This window comes from Symsagittifera roscoffensis, chromosome 1 (genome assembly GCF_963678635.1).
Source record: "Symsagittifera roscoffensis chromosome 1, txSymRosc1.1, whole genome shotgun sequence".
Taxonomy (NCBI): domain Eukaryota; kingdom Metazoa; phylum Xenacoelomorpha; order Acoela; family Convolutidae; genus Symsagittifera; species Symsagittifera roscoffensis.
The window spans coordinates 41,058,050-41,080,096 of NC_087062.1; the positions used below are offsets into that span (position 1 = coordinate 41,058,050).

Sequence of the window (22,047 nt, forward strand, 5' to 3'; positions counted from 1 at the left end):
CCCTCACAAGGGAACTACACAAACCTGTAGATGATATATTTGAAACTTTTTGCGCCACCATTAGTGAAATTGAGACAAAGTTTTCACCTGCAATAATCAATATATGCCAAGTCCCGCCGGTGAAATTGGGACCCGATTCTGTAAGTGGTAAACGTATAACTGAATTCAACAGCCTTATTGCTCATAAACTTAAGAAAAAAAAGTATCAAATTGTTCCTATATAAGATAAAATTGTCAGCATAAACGACTATCAGTCAATCTTCTTTGATGAAGTACATTTGATGCGTTCTGTTAGTACTTTAAAAAATGCAATCATGGAAAAGGTGCTACCATTATCCAGCTTATCACCTCGAGTTGTTTCTCCGAATACTTCCAACTCTAGGGGCCCAGCGCACCCTCAGAGGAATCGTATGAAACCTGGTTCAAGCCAAGTCTCGTGGGGCCCCGAGCACCCAAAAAGTCTTGCGAGCCATGATTTCAGCAACAATCAAACCTACAGTTATATGAATACTAATCGTAGTAATTATGACTTACGCCATAATAGATACTATCCATACTAATGTTGTTTTAGTAGTCTATTACCCAATGATCTGGATCTATCAAATTTGTGTTTAGCCAATGGATTTTAAAGACTCTCCTTATATTCTCCCTTTTAACAACTAGCATTCCCATTAATTACAATGTACCCAACAGCACCGCACTACTCAAAACTAGAAACATGACGTCTAACCGCCACTTTGGATTCACAGCTGGCATCTATTGCGCAGTTGTGATACTAACCTTTCAGATTGGAATGTTGGAAATCCTGCTTCTTCAATGTGGGGACATCGAAGTCAATCCAGGTCCCGCACTTTCATATGAAATCTTGGCAAACAAAGCAAAGGAACACCACAACTTCCTCAAATATATAACTCTAAATTGTAGAAGCATAAAGAACAAACACATGTAAATACGTTTCTTGTCAGAAATAGTTCACTCAAACACAATTATCGGTCTTACGGAAACCTGGCTTGACGAAACATGCGATCATCAAACTTATTCATTCTGCAAAACAACCCATGAAATTTTTAGATGCGACCGTAACAAAAAATGCAAAGGTCAACACGCAGGTGGTGGTACTCTTCTTCTTATTCCAAAAAAATTTAACCCTAAGATTCAAGAAGATTCAAATTATCTATGTACCTCCCATTTTGAAGGACTTTGGGTAGAATATAGCCCAATCATCTCAAAAAAATTAAAAAGACAGATAATTGCTATTGCCTACAATCCACACAAACAATTCAAGGAAATTTCTATAGAAGATACACTAAAGGGTATCAATTACGCTGCCTCTGAAGCGCGAGATGTTACAATTTTGGGAGATTTCAATATTAACTACTTGAATAAATATGAAGCTAAATTTCTCAGCGATTCTATTAAACCATACAATTTGTCAATAAGCAATAAGTCGATACCGACATACAACTCTAAAAACAGCCAATCCATTTTAGATAACATTATAGCAACCAAATCTCTTTGTAAAGAAACTATTGTAGCAGAACCACCTATAAACACGGACCATTTACTAACAATGTGTATTAGCAAACTAAAACGATTCGAAAAAACCATTCCAATTCTAACTTTTCGCTTCAACAAAACCAATTATTGTAAAAATAGGTTCTGCGAGGAACTTAAACAGAGTCCATGGTTTCTCGTCTATCCAGAAAACGATGTCTCTAAAATGTTAATAAAATTTGAAGATATTTTCTCGCATGCCCTAAACGCTCACGCACCGCTAGAGCAGAAGTATATCCGAAATGAACCGCAGCTACAGCTGTCTGGTAAAGTACTTAACTCAGTCAACAGACCTTTAAGACAGGAAAAAGAAAATCTTCTAAAGGCATATCAATTATCAAGATTAGATGCCAATTTTCAAAACTATAAACGAATAAGAAATAAATACAACAATCATCTAAAACATTTATACAAGAAAGAGAAAACAGCCCAATTCAAAATGCTTGACTGTCCAAAAAAACAATGGAATTTCATAAACTCTATCAGGAACACCATGAAACAGTCAATGCAAATAGGTGATCTACGGAATTCGTTTGGCGACACTATAATTGAAAATAAGAAGAAAGCAAATTTCTTTAACTACAGGTTCTCAACATTAGGAGAATACAAAAACGCAGATCCTCCCATAGATGTACCAACTGAGTACAGTGTACACAGCAAAACAAATAGGCACTTTCAATTCAGGTTCATAGCTCACGAAGAAATGAAAGATGCAATTTTATTACTTCCCTTAAACAAGCTATTAGGACCAAGCAAAATCCCTGCTTGGGCTCTAAAAGATAGCATTAATACTGTAAACCCAATTCTTACGATGATTATCAATGAATGCATCTCGAAATCCGTATTCCCATATACCTTAAAAAAGGCAAACGTTTTTCCCATATTCAAAAAAGGTGACTCGACAGGTTCAGTAAATTATCGTCCAATTTCTATTACACCCACTCTATCGAAGTTGTTTGAAAAAAATTTTTCATCCCAAATTCACGAATTCTTAGCAAATTCCAATATTCTAAATCCAAAACAATTTGGCTTTCGTCCAGGTTATTCAACTAAAGATGCTCTTTTATACACAACAGAAAAAATCAGATTCCATCTCGATAAAAACAACATAGCAGCGGCTGCATTTCTTGATTTATCTAAAGCATTTGATTCACTATCTCATTCAGTCCTTGAAAGGAAACTAAGTCACATTGGCTTTGAACAGTCAGCAACAACTCTTATTAAGTCATTTCTAGAAAACAGACAGCAATTGACAATAGTAAACGGCGAACACTCAGATTGGCTTAAATTAGAGCAAGGTGTTCACCTAGGTACTGTACTAGGACCACTGCTGTTCAACTTGTATGTAAATGACTTGCCACAAACAATAGACAAATCATGTACGTTAGTACAATATGCCGACGACACGACTCTGCTTAGTTTTCATTCAGATCCCGAAACAGCAACAAAGAGCATTGAAAACAATTTCAATAAAATTCTCTTGTATTTTCACTTAGATCGATTAATGATTAATGTAGACAAAACCCAGTTCATTGTATTTTCTGCACCGTCGAAAAAGAAACTAACTGAAAATTTTTCATTAAAAGTTGGAAACTATCAAGTTAATTTAACAGAGACAGTTAAATTTCACGGCGTCAATATTGACATAAGCTTAACATTCGACAAAGAAATCAACAAAATTTTACAAAAGACGAAAATTTTACATCCGAGGCGAAATCCCTCTGCGTTCTAGAATTCTCCTGTTAAATAATCTTGTACTGAGCCATTTGCACTATCCATGCATGCTCTTAAACGGATGTACGCAAGATAATATTGAGAAACTCGAAAAACAAATAAAATGGGGAATCAGGATAATAATGAATATAAGCAAACGAGATTCCGTTACACTTCTAAGGAAACAGCACAAAATTCCTACTGCTCGGAATATAATCGAGTACCGATCAGCACACTACCTTCACAGGTTATGCCGAAACGATGCCCCAGCTTTCACGCATATAAGATTCCCAAATTCTGAATTCCGCTATAACCATCGAACTGGAACATTACTGTTCCCTTTAGCAAGTAAAACTGATTTCCTTCGTAAGTCTTTCTTATTTACATCAATCAGAAACCTTAACACAACAATCCGAACCTTGTTTAATCGAAAACTACCGTACACATTGACAAAAACTCTGATTAAAAATTTCATCATAGGAAAAGATGACACCCTGTTACCCAATAAGGAGAGTCTTTCCGCATCCAAGGACATTTATTTTGTTAAATCAATTTTTAGATTCGTCCTCGTAGTAATTTATGTTTTTTCTTGTTATGTTATATAACCATTGCGTAATATTGTACACTAGATTCTTATACAATCAGTTCTGCAACTGCATAAGTATATTGAAACAATAAAGTGTCCCCTCTCTCTTTGAAAATTTTGAAGAAATTTTATTGAAAATTCTGCAAGATTGTGTCAAAAATCTTGACAATGGGTAAAGATTGTTAAAAAGTTTCTAAGAATCTTGAAGACAACAAACGAGGATTGCAAAGAACTTTGAACGTTTTAGTAGAAATTTTTCAAAAATCCGGGGATTGCTAGCGTTAAAAACAAGTTAAGAAAAATAATTTGAAGTTTGTTGATTCAATGTAAATGAGCTGAAAAACGCCAAAAGCTTTACGCCAAAAGTTAACAAAAATTGTCAACATAAAATTCAAGAACCAAACATTGACTGAAAATGTACATTTACAATTGAGATCGGCTTGAGCATAAACAAATTTAAAAATTTCCATCCTTCAGTCGTGTGCGCCATGACTTTTTGAGCGATACATAAAAGCTGATAAATTCTTAAAATGTTTATGCGATTTAACTTTGCGTTAGTGCTTCTATCAAATACAATACCTGAAGGAAAAGCAGCCAATACTAACCCAAATACTTTTGAAACTGCTCGAGGTGAGATAATATGCAAAACAATTTTCGTACTATTTTTGTTTCATCATTTTATTCGAGATATTACTGAAATTTTCAAAGATTCGTCAAAACATTCACTTAAAAGGATAGTTTTGTCCTTATAAGTTCTTGCCTAACATCATATAACTATAGAAAAAGACTTCAGGCGCCGGTATCTTCAAAAGTTTGATTTAGAAAATTCGTTTTTTTTTTGGCGCGCTCCCCTTCAAAATTAGAATATATTGGCTCCCAAGAAGCCTTTAAAAAAAACTTTAGGGTTGATCGGCCAAAAAATGATGTCATAAATTATATTTAAAACCAAAATGGGACCTTTGGTTGGTGAAGGGGCGAATCCTTGAAGGAGGCAGGGGCCTCCGCTCCTCTAAATCCGCCCCTGAACCAAATCAAATGATCAAATCAAATTCATCGCAGCTTCCTTGTCAAAATTTGAGAGAATTCATTTCAGCCAGGAAGAATCATAAAATTTGTAAAAAAAGATTGAATATTCAATTTAAGAACCCGGGTTGACCTCCATAGACCGAAAATGCGAACCATACAATTTCATACACTTAGTCTATGGAAAAATGCTAGTCATACAAATTTCATACATTTTTGCAAAAGGAGTTTAATCGAATTTCAAAGGTATTTTATAGTTGTTTTGGTATCAAAATTGGTATCTCTTAATAAAAAAAGGAAAAAAAAATTGTTTACTTTCATGGAAAAAAAAGTTCATTACTTTCGTTACATTATTTGTCTCAGACAGAAGTAACACAAATCAGGCTGTTTCCAATGCATATTGAATGCAAGACGGCCAAACCGTTGGTTACTACGTTTCAGTAATCAAGGTTTTTGCATTTGTGTTCGATTACGAACACAACCAAAAAATTTTGAGAAATTGAAATGTAAAAAATCAATATTTTTGGTTTATGGAAAAATGCTAGTCATACAATTTCCATATATGAAAAAATACTAATCATAGACCTTTCATGCAATTTTCTGTACGTATTGAATTGTATGGAAAGCGTATAACTAGCATTTTTACCATATATGGAAATTGTATGACTAGTATTTTTGGTCATCCCGGGAATTAAAAAGGTCGTTTTGAAGAGGCTGAACAAAATCCAAAAAATAGGAAACAAATTTCAAAAGCAGGAATGATTTTTAGGAAGCAACACTGTCAAATCCATTTTAAAGAGTTCAATGTTTGTTTGCAGAGATCTCCCCTGCATAAGCAGACGCTCCCTTTTTTTCCGGAAAACTGCATTGGATTAAAAAATTTAAGCACAAATTCAGATTGTTTCTCTAAAATGCCTACTTTCAAGGATGATTTTGGACAATTTTCGCTGAGAATTTACTGAGAATTTAAACAAAAACTTCGCGTAGACCAAAAGCAAATGATCAGAGCTTCCTTCTATGAAATTATCGAAATTGATTTTGACGACTTGCCAGTTATTTCTGGGTCTGAAAACTCCAGCTTTTACCATATACACTAAGTTGTTCAAAACGAAGGAAATTGTAGGAAACAGCTGAGTTTAGTGAAGTTGTTACACTGAACAATTTGATTATCCTGCTTAGAATGTTCCATATTGTACTTAAAAAAATTCTAAGCTTTTTCTAGAGAGAGTTCCCACCGATGCAAAACTGAGTGCAGATGGTGAAAACTCGTAAAACGTTTAAAAAAACACGTCAAATCTGATAACCAAAAAATGAACTACATTCTGCGAAAAAAATCAGCGTTCAACGCATAGTTTTTTCAAAATAGTTCTAATCATTACTATGTTTTGAAAACACTGCTTGCCGATTGATATCTTAAAAAAACTGAGCATTTTGTATATTTTTCGGAACCCATCGAAACAACAAATCTAAACCACAGAAAAGAAATAGATACTCCCCAACCTTTCATGAGAACTGCTGTGGATTTGAAAATTGTCCAGTTTTTGCAATTTTCTCGTTATTTGGCAGGGAAAACAATATGGAACAGAGAAATTTTCGAACACTTTCAAGATATTTTTTGTTTCCAGCATTTTGTCATCCCTTTTCCTAAAAAGGTACCCTGCCAGATTTCAGACCAAAGGTTAAATCCAACACCGACTGTAGGACTCCGCTGAGCGCAAGCAGATTTCTTCAATAATACTATATAAACCAGTTTGGACATGGAGAAGTTCAGACAAAGAAACAGGAAAAAAATCTCTTTTCAAAAGGCTGTTTCTTTGTTTGAACTTCTCCATGTCCAAACTGATATATATATAGTATAATTTAAAAAACCTGCTTGCCATCAGCGGATTCCTACAATCGGTGTTGGATTTAACCGTTAGTTTGAAATCTGGCAGGGTACCTTTTTAGGAAAATTGATGACAAAATTCTGGAAACAAAAAACCTGGAAATTATTCTAAAGTTTCTCTATTCCATATTGCTTTCCCTGCCAAATAAAAAGAAAGTTCTTTTAAACATTGAAATAATACAAATTTTTGTTTGAGTTGAACCATTAACCCAGAAACTATGGTCAATGTCAAAAAGCAGTCAAATTAAAAAGTTTCCAAAAAAAAGCCGAAAATTTAAAACGGTTTTTGCCCAAGAGCAGAATGATCCTTTCTGTTAGTTCTTCCGATTGAAACAAGAATCTCTCAATCATGCTAGGACAGTGTTCAAGAAAAATTATTAGAAAATCAAACAGGTCAACATTTCAAAAAAAAATGTTTTCTTTTTCTCAAGTCCAAAACAATTTTTCTTCAATTTTATGCAGGATTCGTCACAATCTCAAAAATTCCAAAAAATCAGTAAAAATTTCTCTGGAATAGAAACTTCTCAAGATTAGGGTAAATTAAAAGTAGATTAGCGAAATATGTAGGCAATTGAATGCAGAAAAAAATTGAAACAATTAAGCTTTCTTCCAACTTTCAGATTTCTTTTGATAATACTTCAGTTAATTAAACAAAAAATCTTTGTTAAATTCCCTAGGATTTTACCGATGTTGTCACTGAAACGACTAAAAACAAAACAGTTTGTATTATTGATGATGAAATGAAATGAAATGAAAGGAAATCAGTCAAAGGCCAACAAACCAATTATATGTCATATTTGAAGACACCAGACTCAATTAAATTTCTTAGGCTCCACTTTTCAGTCCGGGTATTCTAAAAACTGCCAGCAAAACTTAGATCGTCCAGCCAATTGAGAGTGATGCAACAAGAAAGTTCAACTTTCTTTAGCCACGAAACACCTGCACGCAACTATACATATTTAAAAATTGTTGTTTTCTTTGTGGGTTTATGACAACTGCTTTTCATCCAGTTTTCTGATAGCAATAAAATTTCCAGACGTTTTGCCACGAAAAATCAATAACCAGTTTTTTTTTGTTTGCTATCCAGAGAAAAAAAGGAGACCTCATAACTAATACATGGATAAATATTTCCTCTTTTTAGCCTTTCTGAATGGTCTGTTAAAATAACAGATGCTTTGAAATTAGTTTTTAATAATTCAAAAAAACTGCAGCTGAAAAACGGTTGATTGTCTTTGAGCTCATGAAAGATTCCGATCAATGGGCGGGCATTGAGGACCAAGTAATTAAGAAGGGAGCGATCGAAATAAACAAATGGTATTTTTGCAAACCAAATAAGAATACTGCAGAATCTTAGAAGGTTGCTTTTAAATAGCAGGATCATACCTAGAAATAAAATTTAGCCTTGAGGAAAGCAAAACGACGTTGATTGTGTTTTGTCTGTATCTGACTCATGGGGCTACCCGCACTGGAGTTGCATGGATAACAATCGATTGTATTGTCATTTTATAGTCAGTATCTATAAAATTACAAAAATTATCGATTACAATCCATCAAAAATGGATTACAATCCATTATTTTTCATGCCAATATAAACCCTTATAATCGGTTTTAATCAAATATAATGGATTCTTTCGAGAGGTTAGTCATAAAATTTACAGCTTTTTTTCAAAGTTATCGCATTTCCTGTTTAGTGCAGTTGCTTTATTAGATTTCATAAAATGTTACATTTCACTTTTCAATTTTTATCATTTTTGTCTTATATACCCCGTTTACCTCCTCCCTGCTTACTCCCTCCCCGTTTTTCTGCCTGTTTACAACCCCCGTTTACATCGCCCCCATCCCCTCCACAGTTTACCCCTCCTCAATTTACCCCCCCCCCCCCTCATCTTAGTTTAAACCCCCCCCCCGTTTACTGAACGTGAGGGGGGAGGGGGGGGGGGTAAAATGTGGGGGGAGGGTAAGCTGAACAACTAAGTATACTCCCCCCGTCCCCGTTAAAAATGGTAAACAAACTGAGGGGGGTAAAATTTAACTTGGGGGTGGGGGGGTTGGGGATAAACTTAAGCAAACATGGGGGTGGGCGTAGGGATAAACGTAGGAGAGTGGCGGGAGGGGATTTGGGCAAATGCGGATGAAGGCAAAGTGGGGGGGGGGGTTAAATCGATTAGGTTTAGATTGCGAGTGGTCCGTGAGTAACGCAGAAATATTGCAAGTTTTTCAAAGGGTTTTGCAGCAAAATGTATAGATTATGATCCGTTATAATCAATTATAGTGGATTTTAAATAGATTATAATCCATTTTATTGGATTTTAATTTAAATGGATTATAATCCATTATAATCGATTGTGTTTTTACAAAAATAATCTATTATTAATGACAATACAATCGATTTCGTGGTCTAAACTTGCAACAAAAATGGATTATAATGACAAAAATTTAGACAACAATTTTCAATTATAATCGGTTATTATCAATGGAACTCCGGTGCGGGTAGGTTTTTTACCAAACCAGCCTTTTGCCAGACCCCAATGCAATAACTCAGTAAGACAAGTTAAAATTAGTGGAAGGTTCCCAAAGGAAGCGGTTAGAACAAACAAAATTTTGCAAGAAAAACAGTGAAATCATTGTTTCTAATCAGACTAAACGGCGTCATTACATCTTTCAAATCAAACGTTTTCATCAAGTCTGGTAAAAGGTTAATATTTTAGTTTTTCTGGTAAAAGGTCGCTGTGTCAAAAGATTGGTCGCCCTGCCATGTCGCCCATGCTTCAAGCAGCTGAATAATGTTCAAATTACTTCACATTATTGACTTCTGAACGAGAAGTTTGATGACCATTTCGGTCAAAAAATTTTTTCTTCTAACTTGCAAAAAAGTGTTACCTCTACGGATTTCATCCTATTTTATCCAAAATCTTTTAGTTATTTCTGCAGTTGCATCAATGAGTTTGTGGTTTCCGCAGAAACCAATGTGTTTGATATAAATTTGTAAGCTAATTATCAATGAAAATATAGTTAACACACAAATAAATTAAAAATAAACAAAAAAAATTATTTTTCAAAAGATGCAAGGCAAACTCTAGACATATTTGGTAACTACTGAACAATTGTCTATCCAGATTTACTTCGTAAAATAAAACGGAAGTTCATTAGAGAAAAAATACACGCCAAAAATTCAAAAACAGAATCAGTTCAAACAAATTTTTATTATATACTTTGATATTTATCACTGTAAAATATTTAGAATTAACCAATCATGATCCATTACCAAAAATTATGCTTACTTGTAAAGCTGAAACTATTCTTACTTTCAGCCAGAGAAATATAATTTAACTTGAAAAGCAGTTGCCTCTTTTTCTCCTCTAACTTCGCAATAATACCAGTTTCTGCTAGATCTATTTAGACTAGGAAATAAAAAAGCAAGATTACGTTCGGTATTAGACTAACGAATTGCTCGAAGCAATCCGGCCGAAAATAAGATAGCGTGTTGAACAGATGGTGTACTCTATCTGAAATTACTCTATGTGAAAGCCATCCTGTACCTGGTTTAATGCAATACTGAAATTCGTTAATTAAGCGGCTAGTCTTCAATTGTGGAACTTTCTAGGTCTGTATCAGTTTTAAATAGTTCTGTTAATACGCATTTAACTAGCAGGAATTAGTAAAATTAGAAAATTAGATCATCGTTCTAATTGATGGTAAACAGTATAAGATTGAGGATGTATTTTTTGTTTTTTTTTGTAAGCACCCGCTCTTATGAAAAATTTGCGTCTAAATAGAAGGAAACAAAAAAGTTTGAGACAAATTTATCTGTAAGGTGCTAAAACCATTACAAATATAGATAATTCACAAAGGCCTATTTTTGTGTCTTTGTAAACCCGAGATTTTATGGAAATTTGAACAGGTTTTGATAAAATCATAGCTGTACTATTAGAATAAATTTTCCTTACAATTTAACACAAAAATGGCGAAAAAAGTTAGGCAAAAATTTTTTTGTCGAAAAAGCAAAAAACCATTGTAAGAAAGAAAAATGACGAATCCTCGGCAAATTGTGTAATCACTGGTCAATTGATCAACTATTTATTAAGTAGCCCTTTTGTGATTAAATTAAAACAAAAATTGTTAACATAACCAATAGACAGTTGAAAAAGTCAATGAACACAAAGAAACAGAGAAAAAAGGAAGCTTTCAAAAAAAATATATGGCTCTTCCACTTGAATTTCAAAAAAAATTTGTGATTGGCGCTTTTTGATAAAATTAATTCAATTTGAGAGAACTAGTTTAATTAATAAAACTTGAATTTTGCTCGGAAATCAAAAATTGAAGTTAACGTTTATAGTGACTTATACACTTTTGCTCTTTTATAGTGCAGTTTGCCTTCGTTTTAACAAACTAAATGAAATGAACTTAAAATAAATCAAAATTTGTTTTAATTTATTAAACTACGTCCATCGACTCACGTTTACGTAAATCAGAAGAACGCTAAAACTTGTAAAACCTGTAACCGGTTTTAGTGTGAAATATGAATTGGCCAATTAAGCGGTTACAGCTTTAGCTAATTGTGCACCCTCCTAGAGAGCTTATCAGCATCCGAATAAGAAAAATACAGTTTTCTGTAATCATTTTGAAATCACATGTTAGGTAATTTAGCCGGTTCGGCTCTTTTGTACGGTGGGCTTTGTTTCGTTTTCTCCTCAACTGATTTTTCACGAGCAGTGAAAATTTAGGCTCCCCCTTATCGAGCATAGCGATGGGTACCAACCAATTGATAATGCCTTATCAGTTAGAAATCAATTAAATTGTAGTTCGAGTTGGTCATTTGCTGAAAACCGCATATCTTTGTCAGATGCAAAAGTAACTGAAAAAGCATTTAGGTTCCGATAACATATCTTATGTAGTTCCGCCATGTTTTGTGCAAATAAACTGGATCGTTTCTCAAATTTATTTCACAGTTTAATGCTCAGCAGCATTCAAAAATGTCGAAAAACGAAGGCGTCAAAAATTGTAAAAACAGTATCAAAAAAAACTTCTCGGATAAAAATATTTCAAAAGCAAAAAAAGTTATTTTAAATTGATTAAAATCATTACGGATTTACCTTGATTGTATTGAAAAAAATCTCATCTAGTTTTCGAGTTGCTCTCTCTTCACCATTTTATAATTATTTTAATGTTGCTTGCCTCCGCCCTCTCATTTAAACCTTCTCCTATCCATTTGCCTCATCCATTACGTTTATCTTCCGTAGCAACTATGAGGGGATAAAGGCGGGTGTTGAAATGGGGGTGAAGTGTTAAATGCTTAGATATCGTTATGCAAATCATCATATTCATGTGGAAAGCTTTACAAATTGAGCAACTGAGCAGGCTGAAAATTATTGAAAAAATTTGCAAACATGATATAACTTTGCAACAAGTTTGTTCAGATGCTAATCCATTATAATTCAATTTAATTAGAGGATGATCTGTTTGAAAGTTTTGAAAATCTTTAAGGCCATTTCAAGTCTAAAATGGTAAACATCAACCATAATAATGGCCATTTTTTCTGCAAAAACATGCCAATTTTCTGCAAAAGTAATCAACATTTTCATGAAAGTGCAATTTGCTGTCAAGATAAATTTCTAGATTTTTTATGCTAAGTAATTAACTGGAAACTAGTGCATTGCAAAATAACTTCAGGTTGGTAAAATTAAAGCGAAAAGGTCTGTTTTGCTTTTTGAAATATCGAGTGTCAGCTTGTTTTTGAGTACCAATCATTAACTGCTCCTTTAATTTTTCTTAAGCAAACTTTTCTGCTGTTGGTTTTCCATTTGTGAAAATGGTAGTTTCGCCTGAAAAAAAACAGTCTTTGCTGATCTTTGCTACAGTTTTTGGTAGATCATTGATGAAAAGCAAAAAGAAAAAACACCCAGTATTGAATCTTGCGGCACGCCAAAACTAACAGTTCACATTGAGTTTCTTTCCATTAACGTATTGTTCTCGCTCAAAAAATACGATTTCAAAATTGCTAGTTTTCCGTCTGAAACCGTTTTACTCTAAATTTTGCAATAAAAAAAAATAAAATACCAGGCTATAATCAAACGCTTTTAAGGTCATTATAACGTTCAAGGCCAAAAATTTTAGTGGCAGCAAACTTCGCATCAACTCGGTTGCTTTCTGAAGTGCCTGTATTCGTTATTTTTTTTTGTGAAAACTAAAATTGCTTATCTGCAAACAAGTTTTTTCTTACTTCAATTTTTTTAAAATCAACTTAAAAACAACTTTTTTAAAATCTTGCCAAAAATTGTGAGCAGTGCGTCGATGATTGCTAGATCCTTGTTTATCGTAATTTTGTGAATTGGTACATCCTTGGCAAGGTTAGAAAAAACTTTGCAAAATCTCTGATTCAATGATCAAATTAAGACCTTTTTCTATCCGTATTTACCAAAAGAAGAGATAATTTCAAACTTTAAAACTGTTTGGCAAGAGTTTTCTAATTTTCTTTGCTCTGAGCGATGCTAAAAAAGAAAGAATAGTCACGGGATCTACAGAAGAATTAGAATCGATATAAACTGCGGTAAAATCCAATCAAATGTTGATGTTACTGTTTTTTTTCTAATTTGATTAACATGTCTAGTGACACAAATTACCTGCACTACAGAAACTGCACAAATCACTCAATAGGCAGTTGCCGAGTAGAACTCTTTGTTTTCTCGACCTCAAAACTTTGACAAATGTTTGCTAGTCTTCCGATTTATAAAATTTTGTGGAGTTTGACCAACTTTGCTTGTGGATAAAGTAGAGACTCGTTGTCTCTCAGCCTGAGAATTTTGGATCCAATCTCGAGTTTGAAACAATTACAGCAAAATAAGTTTTTTTTCTATACATTGAAACTTTATAATAAGAATTTTTCAACGCTCCTATTAATAAATAACAAAACTTTTTCCGTTTTTTTATCAAAACATTTTTTCGAATGTTTATATTCATTTTTTTTAAATAAAAAAAAATGATAAACCTTTTTCCTAAATATGAAATTGTATCGCAAGTATTTTTTCCACAAAAAAATAGTTTCGTTTTGAAATTTTAAATTCCGCGTTGAGTCCAAACACACTAATAAAGGACTTTCCTTATAAAAAACACGTTCTTGTGATTTTTGGATTTGATCTGTGAAAAACCCAGAGTGTAAATGGTAGTTACGAGGAACATAAACTGCACTTGGTAAAATTTGCTATGTTAATCAGGGTTAAGTTTTTCATTCAAAAACATAAAGAAAACACGTACTTTTTTGTACATGCTCAGAAAAAGTTTTGTTAGAAAATTCAATGGTTGAAAAAAATTTCTGTTTTTAGAGATATAGGTGTATCTTGACATATAAGTACAAAATAAATATTTGTCCTTATGAAAAAATCCTGTGCTTGTGCTTTTTGAATTTGTTCTATCAAAAACACAACCTGGACAACGTTAGACGCATGCAATTTTGTTCAGTAAAAGGTTTATTGAGCTCAAACGAAGTTGCAATCTAAGAAATACAAAACACTTTAAGGAAAAATGTTTTTCATACAAGTTTTGTATGTTGAAATTGTATGGTAAGCATTTATGTGTTCAACAAAGTTGTTTTGATGCCCAAGTTGCTCGCATGTAATAAAAACTGCTACAAATTTGTTTTAGATGAGTTTCAAATCAATTTCAGTTTCTTTATGCGACTAAAGCCGTCTCAGTTTCATTGATCCTTTTTTCACTCTGATTTAAATTTTGAGTTTTGATATTAAAAAATTTTGGCGTTACACTTTCGTTGAAGAATCTGATTTATGATGATTTCATATCATTCAAACTATTTTGAAGTAGTTATAAACATGTCTCAAGTACCTATTGAGCTATCTCCCCCCCCCCCCCCCCCCCCGCAAGAAGGGGGGGGGGGAATTGCTCAATTGATCCCATACACTTGATGTAGGAAATCGTTTGTTAGGCATTTTTTTTGTATGGACGTCAACCCGGGTAAGTTAACTTTGAGATAGGATAAGTGACGATAAAAAACGAGGTTAAAACTGTCAGAACAAATCAATTTTCATCTCAGTTTATAATTTTCACTTAGATTTAATGGCCAAAAAAGATATTGCCAAAAACTTGGGGCTAACTATCAACGCAAAAAGGGCACACGGTCTTTCATTTTTTAGACTTATGTTATGTCATATTTAATGTTGTCTGGTCTGATCATTCTCACATTAGCTGACAAGAAAGTCACATTTGCGGATGTGGTGGCATCAATTTTAATGGATTGTTCGCTCTCACGTGTTAAAAACTAATACTGTACAAAGCTTTGAAAATTAATTTATCTAGGCTTTGAAGAACCAACTGTTTTTCTGACACCCGAACTATACTATCTCCGTTGATAACAAATTAAAAATTTATATTAAATTATCATTTTCTGCAATGTTTGATGCAGAAGAATGAGGAACTAAGGCATAAAATGTCACAGTTGGGAAACGAAGCATAAAATAAAAACCGATCATCTGTTGAAAAATTTAGGCAAGCCGTTTTTTATACCGAGCCTTTTATTAAAATGATGCAATAAAGAGGGAAAGTGTTATCAAATGCAAAAAAGCATGTTACCCATGGGCATATCTAACATTTTCTCAGTGGAGGAGGTGGTGGTCTTTCACATAAGTTTTGCAAATTCAATGATTTCCGAGCCCTCTCAGAACACTAAAAAAAGATATAGTGCCCAAACTTTTCCTGCCGCACAACTTAAAAAGAAATCAATAATCAAATCGCGATGAATCAATTTTGAACGGGTAAAGCATGTAAAATATTTTCTTGAAGTCTCAGATTTCGGTCTTTTTTTGGTACGAATGATAAGCTATCACTTTTTCTACATATCAAGAAATTTAGAAAATAACACCGAAATTTAACAATTTTGTCTTGCGTTAAAATAGAAGATTAAAATTTAAAAACCCATGGTTGAAAACTTTCGTGGTACCGCTATTCATTTCCAAAAAAGCGACTCTCAAAAAAATCTTATTTTCAAATAACACTTGCCTGCACCACTAAGTTTTTTTTTGGTGTAAATTTGATACAGAGATGGCCGACTACTGAGCAAACCGCACGCAATGTTTCGGCTACTGCTTTCAAAAAAAGTAAACCTAATTTTTTTTATCAACTCAAAACTATTTTCAGATTTTTGATCGAACTTATTTTAGGAGGAAAGATCATTTCACAGCTCATGAAATGCCTCTAAGCACTGATAACGAGTTATGTAAGTAGTATGCATATAGTACACTATGATAGGGGGGTCGTCATTCATAGATAACCATTAGGTATAGATCATAATTATCACCATGTTTTATATGACAACCAATGGTCACCATGTAATAATCCTAACTATCGCTATGTATTATTTTACAGCTTATAGTCCCCATGTAAAAATACTAACTGTCACCATGTTTTATTTTTTAACTTATAGGCTCCATGTAAAAATTGATCTGCAATGGTCTCTATTTGCAATTGTCACCAAGTAATTTATGAAATTAACTAAGAAATCAACATGTAAGAAATTAACAGTTGTCACTGCTGTTTGGCTCAATTTGGGTTGCGCTATCTGCACTCTTTCCTCCTTTCCTTCCTAGTTGACAATCAATTTGGACAAAAAATTTAATTAGTACGCATTAATTAATAAATTGAAACGTGTATGGAATTAATTTAAACCTTGTTAAGTAAAAATTAATTAATGAGAAAGCTTATGAGTCGAGGAACGTTTGAAAACATCATAATTGTATACGAAATCCAATGCATCAACACTAATTTTGGTACTACAAAGCAAATGTGCAATATAGAAACAAAAACAATCACAAATGGTACAGTTTGAGTTCTGCATTGGTACTCCTGTCATCAGTTCTATGACTTGATTGAAATTCTCGTTTATCCTTTTTCAAATGTTGCTGTAATTAAAGAGAGGGAGAACGATATGATCTGAAAATCAAAACAGATTTTTTTGGAGGCATATCAGAGTTCAATGGGTCCCCGGAGAATCTGATTTTGAAGTGATCGCAATCACAAATTCATAGTTTCGATTGTGATGTGGAAAATTGTCGGCTAAAAATACTCCAAGATACTTAATTTTCAGATGTTTACTTTTCTGAATGAGATTTTCCAACTGTACTTCATCCATTTTTAGACAGCCAAAAAAGGAAGGACGTTCCTTGAGACTTTGCGATCGGATGCAATTAATACATTGGATGAACGTATACTCCAAACAAAAATTTTTAGGGTTGGCGGTCAAAGCGTTTGAGAATTGAAGATCGAGTGAAATAGAGCGATTGTTAAACTAAGGATGCAAGAAGTCATGAGCTGCCTGCTGGGTGCTCGTGAGATCTAAGCAAAAAACAAAGTGCTGCTGGTAGTTATCCAGAGTTATTCCCAGCCCGCAGTGCAACAAACCCAGCGCTGATAGTGTGTTGATGTAGAGACTGTCTTGACTTTGTGTACAACTTCGTGTACGTGCTGTTGGCAAACCGTTTGGTCTCAAAGTAATCTGTTCAAATTCAAATTCTTGCTAAGCAAAAGGTTTCGTTCGGTTTGTTCCAAGAAACGCATTATTGGTGTTCATTGCTATTATAAACTGTCTCACCGGTTCACGACCTGTTTTTTTTGCTATACTGTTAGCTGCGAAGACCAGCTGTGGCAAAAAGTATTTTGGTACTTTCTTCTTGATATGAATATTTCGAGGAGTTTTGAGCGAAGTTGATTTAATGGCAGAGAGCACATGGTCAGTCACAGTCATTTTTCAAACATATAGGTTCGCTCCGAGTTTTTGCAGCATGTAATGCTCTGTAGCACCTTCAGTTATAATAGAAAAGTCTTCATGAGAGCGTCTGTAAAAAAATTGGAGGGTACCACCGCTCAATAAATACTTGTCACAGGTAAAAAAAAATCAACTCCATTAAACCAAATTTGGCTCGTTTCGCGGACCAGTTCTCGTTGAGAAGTGAAAACAGCTGCCTTTACTGCAGCGGTTTTGTTTTCAAACCGATATCTCTGACACTTGAGCCATGAGTCCCTGGCTCCTTCGCTGCTAGAAAATTCTGTTCCGATAAAACTTTTGAGCATGACGTTACCATTGGCTTTTGAGATTTCGAGTCCATTAGTAGAAAGGTTACAGTCAGAGAAAAGGGATTACAAGGAGTTGGTTACAAGGAACGGTGATTCAGAGACATTAGGATCACAGTTGTTGTATCTCAAATTAGCTACATTTATTTGTGTTACTTTCAATCGTATTTCCGACAGATTTTTGGAAGTCGATAAAATTGTAACGTTGACCGGTAATTTCAAATTCAAGCATTGGTCCATTAGGTGAACAGACAGGTCCATTTTTTCGGTCAGAAGCATTTTCAAAAGTCATCAAAAGAGGTTTTTTTCAACAAACTCAAAAAGCTATGGGTAGCTTCATTGGGTGACAAATTAGCTATTACTTTTTCTTTGAGAAAAAATCTACTCGACTTCTCGCTGGTCTGTTTTTTCTCCGAATAATTGTTCTTCTTTTTGGAGCTCCTACAGACTTCCTTCTTCGTAATCCATTCATTGGTGTCTTTCAACGACGTCTACAACCACCGAGTTGTTTTCTTGCAGTTTTTCTTACAGTGTTTTTCAAGACTTCTTTTTCATAGCAACATCAATCAGCTCAGACGCTGTACTCATCAAAAAGTCTCTGACCATTTTTTTCGCAGCTGGTAGATTAACCCCTTGTGCAAACTGTATAGCAAGACGAAAAAAAAAATCCACTGCCGCGTTGACGGTAGTGTCCAGAGAAATGAGGAAGTGACGCTTGTTTGCATAACAGTGCTACATTGGATTTCAATCGAAACGCTTAAACTTTACAGTCAACACAACTTTACAAGTTCCTGCAAAAGGCACTAGTCTTTCAATTTCTGTGCGCATCTGTACGGATAATAATTGTGCAGATGAAATGAATGAACATTGAAGTCTAATTAAGTGAAGTTTTTTGGTAGATTAGGTTCAATCCTGCAGGCACTGCCGTTTTTGATGCGTCTAGTCAAATCAATGAGAAGCAACAATGGGGCCTTTGCATCTCCAACAGTTTGGTATTGAACAGTGTCAGTAAAGACAAAAATTAGACTTGTCCTAGCGGATAAATCATATGGGAAAAGAAATTCGTACAGTTCGTTTCGAAAGGAGGGTTTCATTTTGTAACCAATGTGATATTTGCAACTTTTTCAAGTTTTGCATTGTAGCCTAACAGACTGGATATTTGGGGACTTAGGAATGAGATTCTATCCTTTGCGTTTATCCAAATGCTCAAGCTATTCGTGATTTCTTGAGGACTTGACTCGAAATGAATTTTGTCTCTTAGTTTTGCTTTTATCTCAATGATCAATTTATTTTAAAAAGTGCACTCGTCTGATTTGATAAAAATGTTTTCCCGTAATAAGGCCTGGAAATTGTTTTCCGATTGCCAGCGTTGGAATTACTTGCTTCTATTTGGGATGCTCTGAAATACGTAAATTCTTGATCAATAACAATATCCGTCTAAAGCTATTTGCTCTACAATACTTGTAGACAATACTTTGTAGAAATCGAATGTTCCGCTCGACAGACGCTGATCTTTTTTTTCACTGTCAGTGTTGTATTTGACAATGTCGTCTTTTAGTACATATTTTTCCGAACTCTCCTTGTCAATCCAAATTTTTTTGGTTGTTCAGTTTTGATAATTTTTTGAAAGCTTCGGCTGTTTCTATAGCATATTTGGTCTACAGGGGCTCCACTCGTAAGTAGCGAGATAGACAATTGACAGCAACTAACAAATATTGTACCCTTCCGCTTTACTTGGCCAATTTTCTCCATAAAAAAACCAAGAATTCAAATTTTTTTGATCTCGTTAACGATCACCTTCAAGCGAGGATACCTTTTACGAAACAATCCATACTTTGTAAGTGATGATTGAGATCCCAGAAAAATTTTAACCTTTTTTGGGGAGAGTTGACAGGCATTTGTTAATTTTTTTAAGCTAATAAATGCAGCTAGAACTACCGAGTAGAGTAATTTGTATTTATTGTCTACACTGATTGTAGGGTTCCCATTCTTCTGTTGACGTCGAAAACAATTTTTACTGCATTCGTGTTTATATTGTCGTCTTCGTCTTTGTCTTTAGTGAGAAAAAAATGGTTCTGGGTTTTTGGTCGGATTGCTTAATTCTGGGTTTGAGAGTGGTCGATCGAGTCTTCGAAAATGAGGGCTTTGATTTTTTCTGTTCCTCAAGTTGTCGGACTGTCTGCGACAAAGGAAGAAGTTGAGGCCTGAGCTGCTTGGCTCGTAAGCGAGCGGAGAATCTGTTTGGAATAAACGTTGGGCACCCAATTGGGATCAATTTCAATTCTTTCAAAATTTGTGGATAAATTAAAACTCTCAAGTTTCTTTTTGTGTTTTGCAGTGTTTCAGTTTCAAACAAAAAAGATTGAATTTTAACGTTTGCTGGCTTTCCATGAATTAGAACTTATCCGTCAAGTTCTAAATTCAAGGATTAAGCTACTACTCGACTGTTCTAGCACTACTTTTGCCCTTTCTGCTTTATTAACTTCCAACAGGTCTTGAATGGATTCCATAACCTTCGAAACACTCCAGCAATTTTTCCATTAGTTCTTTCATCTTCTTTTTTTTACCTTTGAAGTTTTTTCTGCAGTACTTGCGAGTAATATTTTGAGGGATCGAAAGTTCCGTTCGGCATTTGCTCATTTTGTGTCACTGTCATGGCGATATCTCGTTTCCGAACTTTCCTTGAATTTCAGACTTTATCAATCCAGAACTTTTTTGGTTGTTTTGTTTTCATAATTCGTTGTGAAAGTTTCGGCCGTTTCTTCAGCAGATTTGGTCTTCAGGGGTTCGACTCGTAAATAGCGAGATAGACAATCGACAGCAACTAAAGATTATCGTACTTCTCGATTTACTTGGCCAATTTTTTCACATATGTTAAGCCAAGAGACCAAATTTCGTTGTTACCCTTATCAAGCACATTCAAGCGAGGATACGATACGTTTTACGAAACAAACCATATTTTGTATGTGATGGTTGAGATCGCAGAAAATTTTAAATTTTTTGGTGATAGTTGACAACCATTCTATTTTTTGAAAAAAGTTTTGATTGAAAAGGAAATTTTGTGGTCGATAGGTTGTTCCGCACGACAATTTTGACTATTCTACGAAACTTTTTTTTCTGTAAAACTTTTTCAAAACAATTTTGAGACTTTTAAGTTGTTTTACTAGCCAATTGGGAGGCTCTGTAAAAATATATTTCACTTCTGATAATTTTGTATATTTAACGGGATTTGAAAATTGTCCTTTGGTTAAATTAGGATGATTGACGGGCGCAAAGTTCCTATTTTTTTTATTTAAACAGATGGGAAGCGGCAGATCAATCAAGCTCAAAATTTATTCTAGCAGTTTTGAAAGATTTCGGATGTAAATTTAAATTGTTTGATTGAGCTAAACTGAGCCATTTTATGAAATGTTGAATAATGTTGAAGCTTTTTTACGGTACAATTGATTTTTACTCGTATACCCCATAAAACAGCCAATAACAAAAAACACGGTCTCACCGCAGTAACCTTGTTGTAATTTAGGAGAGGAGTTTTTCAGTTTTGGGAAAGAGACGATTCGGATCAATTTTTATTCTTAAAAAAGTAGACAGGCCAATAATCTTCTCTGGTACGACAAAGTAGAATTCGCCAACCGCAAATTGACCACGGATACGCAGTCGTTCTGCTTCCTTCTTTCGATTCATTTATTGAACTTCTGCTATATAATACATTTTCATCGACTATAATAGATTGCTCATCAATTTATCTTTTAATACAATCATAACCGATTATAATCCTTTTTGTTTACCCATTTTGTCTTCAACTTGCATATATTTTTTGCTTTTTATAGACGTTTGCTTATGTGAAAAATGAGAAACCTTTTAAACAGTTTTTGATTCAAATTAAATTTATAATTTGTTCTTTTTTCTTTTCTCTGTTAAAGTTATTTCATGATGCACCTTTTGAGTTTTTAACCAACCAAAAAATATCAGCGCATGACATTAGTTTCATGATATTTTCGGAAGGTTTACTTTTCACCTAGCGCGGGAATTTTTCAACTAATATGAAATAGTCTTTATGAAACTTTTGTTTCGTGGTAAGACTTTGGGTTCAGAGGAACCAAAGTATGACAAAACAAAGAGCTTTTAGAGATTTTTTATTGACAGAAAAACAATATCGCGTGGGATATATTTAAAATATATTGTCAGGTGTGAAAAGTTTTTGGCAGAACAA

General features: G+C 34.1%; 1 protein-coding gene across 1 annotated transcript in view; it reads left to right on the forward strand.

The window, feature by feature from the left end:
- The window catches only part of LOC134844458 (tRNA dimethylallyltransferase-like), a 147,448-nt gene that overhangs the window by 504 nt on the left and 124,897 nt on the right, over nt 1–22,047 (forward strand). The window lies entirely within an intron of this gene.